This window comes from Lolium rigidum, chromosome 1 (assembly GCF_022539505.1).
Source record: "Lolium rigidum isolate FL_2022 chromosome 1, APGP_CSIRO_Lrig_0.1, whole genome shotgun sequence".
NCBI lineage: Eukaryota > Viridiplantae > Streptophyta > Magnoliopsida > Poales > Poaceae > Lolium > Lolium rigidum.
In genome coordinates this window covers 131,068,464-131,076,789 of record NC_061508.1, presented here as the reverse complement: position 1 = coordinate 131,076,789, position 8,326 = coordinate 131,068,464, and the positions used below count along the sequence as shown (strand labels likewise).

At 41.1% G+C, this 8,326-nt stretch overlaps 1 long non-coding RNA gene across 1 annotated transcript; it reads right to left on the bottom strand.

Moving 5' to 3' along the window:
* Positions 1-4,598: 4,598 nt before the first annotated feature.
* On the bottom strand, positions 4,599-8,119 carry LOC124682395. The gene is made up of 3 exons (XR_006996269.1): positions 8,007-8,119; positions 6,268-6,350; positions 4,599-4,712 (listed from the first exon to the last, which is right to left on the bottom strand). It is a non-coding gene; the product is annotated as an uncharacterized LOC124682395 (long non-coding RNA).
* Between the last annotated feature and the right edge of the window lie 207 nt (positions 8,120-8,326).

The following is an 8,326-nucleotide window of genomic DNA, read 5'->3' as shown; positions in this document are numbered from 1 at the left end:
GTACCACGCAATCGGAGATGTGGTTGCAAAAGGTAAAGTGAAGGTATGCAAGATTAGTACTCATGATAATCCTGCCGATATGATGACTAAGCTCGTCCCTGTGTCCAAGTTTGAGCTTTGCTCAAGCTTGGTTGGTATAACTCGTTTAGCCCAAGTGGCTATTGGCGCCGGCAAGTGTTTTCTTTGTTGATTCAGGTGATTGTTGAAGTTCATGCTACAAGGAATTTGTCTCAAGGTGGAGTTTGTTATTTTGTGATCCAAATTCATATACTAAAGGGAGGCTAACTTCCGACGAGCGGAGCGAGGCCCGTCGCCGGAGGCTTGGGCCGAAGCGTAGCGTAGTCGAAGTTAGCCCATATGTCGTGCCCTACGGGGACGCTCGCGGGGGGTGCGGGGGCGGCAGGCCCCCGCGGTACGGATCGTTGCCACCGCCTATTTATATTCCCCGTAAGCCGCCGCTAGGGTTATCATCGCATCATTGTACACCCACGGCGTTTGTAAACACCACCGAAATAGTGAAGTTTTGCTGGCTGGCGCCCGTGGTTTTTCCCTTGTGTGTTGCAAGGGTTTTCCACGTTAAAATCTCGTGTCCCCTGCAGTGTTTTACTTTTCGTTCTTCGTTTATTGTGCATCTCAATTATAACACCATGTGTCCATCCGCTTAAGCTAACACACGGTGAAGGAAACCCTAGACACCACGGTTAGACTAGTCATCATCAGTACACATGCGTCGAACCATTCTTGAAGGCTTTGCTCTTTGCTAGGCATTGTTGAATAGCGATCGAATAATATAGGAGCCGTATAAACCGATCCAGAGGTCTGGGGTTTAATTTATCCTCTTCTTCGAAAAATAATACCTAGTCTAAAGTTTCACTCTATATGTGTTTATAATTATAGTAATGTTAGTGCAATGTTTTGCTTGCAGGTCATGCATGAGATGTTCACACATGAACATGTGTGTGTGGGCTCACCCCACCATACCGGTTGAGCCAAACCCAATTTTTCAAAAGTATGAAATCCGTTGTGAAAGTAATTGATGCTATGAAATGCGAACTTGTACAATTTCAAAAGCAATACATATTTTATCGTTTCCTAAAAAAAGAATTTTGAGTAGATAATATTGCATTTTAAAAGATTTACCGGTCTTTTTTGTTCAGACTACAGATAGTGATGCTTTTTTCCTTTTAAAATTTACTGGTTAATTCTGTCTCAGCATGAATTACATTCACAATTCTTTTGATTTTTTTTTTGGAAAATTTTAGGCACCTCTACCAATCTACATACTATATATATGTACAACTTTGGACACGAGGATGTTTGGATGTTGATATGAAGACTTAGAAATCTGACCATGATTTGTGAAAATTCAAGGGCGAATGAGTATGCAACCCAGAAATATTTTGGGATATAAAAGTGAGTGTTAGAGTTTGCTAAGATTAGTTGGCCGGGAAGCCTAGGAATGCATAATGTGATCCGTGCTTCGGCAAAATCTCCTGTCCCCGCAATAACTCTTTGTTCTCCATGGCCAGTATGACGATTTCTCAGATGAAGTTGAAGTTAGGGTCATATGGAAATTATTGTTTGGTGGGTTGCCACTTGCCAGTGTCGAACCTCCGTATGATAGTTCAACACTGGAGGAGGTACTTCAGTTTGTTGCGGGGTGACTCGGGTAGGCATGGGCAGACCTAAATACAACTGAGTGGGAGCTAACTCTCGGTCAAGCTTTAAATTTCAGCGTGATTCGTTCATACTTGAAGGAAGAGTTTCAAATATATTAATTTTTTTTACTAGAAGTGTCCTCACTCATCTCAATTGCCCCCAATTTTTTTTTGTCTTAGTCCGCCTTTGCGGGTTGGGCGAAGGAGGTTGGGGCATGTAATAGGGATGAGTTGGAGCAACGGGGGTCAAGGAGGAGATGCTATGTTAGATAAGGGTCAAGGAAGTTATAATACATATAAATATATGTTATCAGGGATACGATATGGACGGTCAAGTCTCTATCAGGTGCCTACTACGTTGGCAGAGATTTGGACAAGTCGAGTGGTGCAACTGATATACAATATATTTGAACTTAGATTTGTCCACAAAAGTACTTGTGTATCACACTAGGCCTTGAATACTTTGTGGTAAGATGTAGCTAGAAAATCAATGGACAGAGACATGCACTTACTGAAGCAAGTGTGTGGAAATCTAAAATGGCAAAAACGAAATGGAAGTTAGCAAGATCGTGATCCTAATGAGTGACACTTGCATAGAAAATGCAACGCATCTAATTAAAGTTAACGGTAACGCATTAGCTTGATACAATACATCGGTTGCCCGGCCCCATGTAAAACAATGAGGCCATCTGAAACGTTGAAACCAGATGAGCTCGCCCTTCCGGTTTTATGGAGTGGGTTCTGTGAGGCAAAATTACAACATTACAGCTCTGAGGGAGATCGATTAGCTAGGAAGCCTGTCGTCTCGATGCGTCCACGTGCATTGGCAGTTTATGTGTACATGTACATGTGGCCACATACGGTATTGGCAGCTGTTGTTGACTATGCATCAGCTGCCTCTGAAAGATCAAACTAATGCCTTATATATACTCATAGTGTCATGCGTGAATCTAACATAGATCGTTAGCGCGGTACTGAGCGATGGTCAGATCGAGGCCATCCATTGGGCACTTGAGATCACGGGTCGAGTAAGTGTCAGATTCGAAACCAGAAAGTCGATCGAGATTCGAGATCCAGCAAGACTGCAAGACAAGTTGATCGATATATAGATGGTGCATCTGCCCTGCATGGCCAGTGCGCATTGCTTATCAGTTGTCAATCCCAATCTTGTAATATATAGTTTGAAGGGTTTCAACTGGTGGCTGGGCTTCTGCCGCTACTCACACCTGCAGCGCCCTACTTTTATGTAGCAGGGCAGCTGGAAATGGAAATATCTATAGACTATCTGCGAAAGATCCAAGAACTGGCACGACGTCGCGTCCTAATTGGGCAATGGCTCTTGCCTCTTGGCGCTTTCAAGTCGCAACGCAGTGGATCGGACGTAGTCGGCGCATGGGCAGGCCGGCGCCAGGAGTGTAAACCGACCGGCCATTAGACAGACAATGGCGCCTCCTCACGTGCCTGCGTCCTAGCTATCTATAGCCTGCAGGCGAGCGCGCACGGCCGCGCGCGGCCCTTCCGGCTTCTGAGGAGGCACGGCGCGGCGTGGCGGCCGGGAGGAGGCGCGTGGCCGGCAATCGCCGGGGAACGTGCGTCACACACTCGACGGAGTGTGCTGGCCGACCAGGCCGTGTACGTATGTTTGGTGGATCGGGACGGAGAGGCCAGAGTTCACTCCATCGATGTGCTACTGCCTAGCGCTTGCCATCGACCGACGATGGAAACGTGATCTTCGTCTCGTCTCGCCGGGGGCGCTGCACGGGAGAGAGCGACCGGCGCGGCGGAGGACAGACAGACAGGGATGGCTTTTCGGTGACGGTGACAAGCCTGGCCGGGAGCTTGGAATTAACCATCTCGTTGAGGATCTGCTGCTGATGTGATAGATAGGTTGATTGGGACGTGTATGCACGTAGCTGCAAGCATATACTTGACATATACGGTGGCCAGTTATCTGGTCAATTCAATATTAGATCTTCATGTGCAACATATTTACATACTAGATTTTAAAGTGCGCCTTGGCGCACGATCCCGTGGGACTCGTGTATAGATGGAAAAGTGATAATACTTTTTCATCTTTTGTGAATCAGTTGTAAAAATATGCTACTGAACTGAGCTCTTTCATCTTTTATAAGTGACAACTACAGGGCATGATTGGTGTAGTACTGGTTTGGACAAAGTGAGATGATGCATGAAGTTAAACAAAAACGCAAAAAAAAAAAGTAGATGCCATCTTGCAAACACATGATTCAAGGCAATCTGGAGTTTTTCATAGTTTCTGCTTGATAAAAGACAAAACTAACAGCTCCCAAAATTCAGAGATACAAACAATACCAGTATAGTTCTCCAAGAATTTCAATATTCATCTAAAAAATTGCAACCCATGAACTTTCTGTACAAAACCAAAGCAAGCATAATAGTAGGCTACGCTGCTGGTCAACGGAGTAACTTGAGTGGGAAGGAAGATATCCGGGATGTATCAACAATGCAATAGCAGTTGTGCAAATTCAAGTCAAGGTTATACTGAGGTTCCATCTGTAAGGCAACAGCACGAGATGTCTCGTTAGGTATGAAAATCATGCGAGCACACATGCTGCATTACTCTATGACTCCTAAGCCAAATAACTCTATGATCTAAGGCTGTGTCAACACAAATGCAAAGAAAACATTAGAAAGTAAAATCATGGTTGGAGCATCAGTTTTATATCCTAATTGGTTCAGGAATTCATGGCAAAGATATGACATAGGTTAACCCTCCCCAGCATGATTGTCACCATTTAGGCATAGATAAAAGAATAGAACCTGCTCAAACAAAGATGTTTATAAGGCAGAAATTATTGACAAAGAACAACCAAGATCATTACGAAACTTTGCCAGTAATTACAGAAAGCAGGTTCTTTATAAGGCACCAAATACTGACATGATACTACTGCTAGACAGAGATAAATAATCCTAGTTCATAAATGAATTTACGTAAAAAAACATACACTCAATTAACGCAAGCTTCATAGTACTAAACTTCGCCTCACGTGGAAGATCTCATCGTTGCTTGTGAGTCTGCAAACATGTAATAAACAGCTCAGCACAAATAAAACCTGAGGTCTATATCATAGTGCTTCTTATGGTGTATGGTACTATTCCATGAAAGTAAAATTACCCATGGCATAATCAGAAAGTTGGTATGAAAACACAATACATGACACTGATGCACTACATGGCCGATACATACAACATACGTTAGGGCAAACAAAGGACAGTTCTGTGACAATGACCATCAAAATAAACATAGCCCGCTAGTGTCCCTCCCCTTGCCGCCTAGATCCCCTGGTTACAGACTTTAGAAAGGAAGTACCACAATATCATTTTTAAAATATAGTACTCTCCCCAATCCATAATAATTGTCATGGTTTTAGTTCAAATTTGAATAAAACCACGACACTTAGTATGGATCAAAAGGAGTTGGTTAATTTGGCATGTTATCTGATGAACATAAACGGCTGTGCTTCAAGTGTAAGAATACATGACCACTTGCAACATAGAAAAAAAACCTAATTTGTTTGCACATATCAAAATGAAACAGATCTAGTGAACAATTGAGCAAGTTCGCATAATCATTTTAAGATAAATTAAGCCACGTCAAGTTCTAGAAACTAAATATGCTATCATAAGAGAAAGAACATACCATTCACCAAGATGATGAATACTAAGGCATAACGAAAGGAGTGCCTTTCATAACGAGCACTAAAGCGAGCATGTGGCAAGGACTATAAACTCTTTGATCTTGTGGCAAATCTAGCCAAGATTATAAACGCTTTGATCTATGCGTTCTTTGGCTCGCAACCCTGGTCTTTCGCACTGATAACAATTTTGTAATACACTTGATAATAAGCTAATTATTTCTAGGAATTAAAATGCACACTTGTCGGAAATAAACTTGCAGTAATTCAAGGCTACCAATGACTATGCTTGCATATGACTTTTCAAGCTAACACAGGATAATTAATTGCTCGCAACCATCCTCAATGACCAAGCCCTTAATCATTCCCACATCAATAAATAAATGAGAGTATTAAATCATGCTTCTCTTCCAACTTATTCCCAGCAATTTAGAAATCAGTAATTCTCACTAAATTCAATGATCCTATTATAACGCATAAGTTATTTGCAAAGAAAACTGAACTTTGCTAATAATCACGGAAAGAAGGTTCTTTATAAGACACCACTAACATGGTAGTGCTAATAAATGTAAGAAAAACAATTTTGGTTATGTGAACAAACAAATACATCAGGATAGTGATGCAGGAGCATCCAAAATTCACGGGCTTGTCCATAATAGTCATATAAAGAGGACTAAAATAAGGAATGCAATGCAATCAGTGGCACCAACCATCAGAAATAAGCATCGAAAATACATAGTTTGCAGCAGGCACAATACATGCAGCAAGGAAAATGTACAATCAGACTTGAAGAACAATATAGCACCTGATTAGTTATGGATGAGAACATATTTTAAGTTTATTCTTATAAAAGGGGCATAGGCCTTATCATGTATAGATGCCAAAATAAAATTGAGTAGCGGAACATGTACATATAATCATATATCATATCTTACCTTCTTGCAATAGCAGATCATAGATATGACATCGTCAGTGAAAATTAGGAGGGCATGTTCATGGATATGTAGATGCTTAAAATCTGTCAAATGAGGAATAAATTTATCAAATAAAGCCATCAAACTTAAGATGATTCAATTGCAAAAACAAATGTGGAAAAAACAACAGATCAAAAGATTTGGCATTTTGTTTGAAATAGGAAAGTGCTTGGGGCTGTTGGAAGAAAAAACATGGCGAGGACTATGCATTGCTGGGAAATTAACATGATATGAACTATATTGCTGAAAAAGCTCAAATCAGGTGGTTATTTTGAATGGTCGACCTGAATGTTACCATGGTCTGCGTTCTCTTTATTTTTTTAGAGGTGACCTAAAATAATTCTTGAAACATAACTATGAAGGATGTATCTTGAACCATCTCCATTGGCAGAACACATCTTTTTTCCCATCAAACAAACCAACTTCCTTTAAAAATCCTATTGTAATGAAACATACAAACTAAAAAGCAATAAGCAGGGGATCTGCAGCAAGGCAAACTGAAATAAAATACTGAGGTCCACCAGGTGGAACCCACGACGCTAATAGCTATCAAAGTGAAATAATATAAATGTAAACAATATTAATGTTAAACAGAGAAGTCAACTATTGGTTCTGTTTGAGCAAGAAAAGGTGAAAAAATCCAGAAAAAGGATGAAAGAAGACAAATTAGAAACAGAGAGGAATTCTCACATAGGAGAAGATGAAGCAAACACAATTAATTAGTAACCCTGATCGTGCATTAGAGCATGCAAATTTTCCTTAATAAAATGCCTTCAAGCTTTCCCTCTGTTTCTTCCCAGTAAGGAATATAGTAAAATCACTAACAATCAAAGTACTGAAGTATTTGGATCTCACCTGAACTTTGTGACACCTCCGTTATATCATGGCCTTGCATACAATTAGGCATAATACATGAGATATTTTAACTATGTCTGAATCTTTAAAAGGAAAGTCAAAATTTCCCTTCATCTATGTGGGCTGATAAAGCAATACAAATATCGCTAACTAAAAATATATGAAGTCAATTTCAGATCTAATTAAGCATGTGGTAGAAAGTGTACAAAAAAGTAGAATATTTCATTACAATTTTTAGTACTCCCTCGGACTCATATTAATTGACTCAACAAATCAAGCTGGAGAGGGTGCACTCAGCTGCAATAGTTAGCAAGTACAGCGGGGGCAGCACATGGGATGCAGAGGGGCACATTGGATCACAAGCACAACCTGGGACACATGTAATTAAAAAATAATAGGGCCAGTGGCCAGTGGCGGGGCATTTCGGGGAGCTCCGGGTATCCGGCGCGAGGGCAGAGCGCACCGACGCTGTGTTGATGATCAACAAAAGAGACAAGAATACCAGAGGTGCTGAACAGGGTGAGCGTGCATCCATACCGGAGCCCAACGACCTGCATCAGGAAAAAATGTTTAGGGAGCATAACCAAAGCCAGCTAACCAAGGACATCTAAGTTTTCCAACCAGGGAAAATATTCTAGCTAGTCTAACAAGGATCTAAAATCAATAAACTTAAGCTCATCTAAATTACATCACCGCTTGCTTCTAGCTATTTCAATTTATTGTACTACACTTGTTTGGCAAAATCAACACGGATATTCTAGCTAGTTTAACAAGAACCCAAATATCAATAAACTGGAGCTCATCTAAATAACATCACTGCTTGTTCATGTTTACAGTACACTCACCTAGGGCTCAACGCGCAAAAAGTTGGGCTGCTGGCCGGTGTCATTTTTGAGACAAGTTGGGGTTGAGCATGACACATTAGAGGCCTCGTCGCCCTGCTACTGATCACCAAAAGGCCATGACAAAAAAGATCAACCTTCCAAAGAGCATGACACAAAAAGACAAGTAGAGTGGCCATGGCATCCGGTCTAAAGATCAACCTTCTAGCACACCGGATAATCTGAAAAAATGGGGAAAATCATTGAAACATTTGTCCGCTCGCATATATCAAAATGTTCTTGATGTGCCAGGTGTAGGCTAATTTGCAGCCTGCAACATAAAA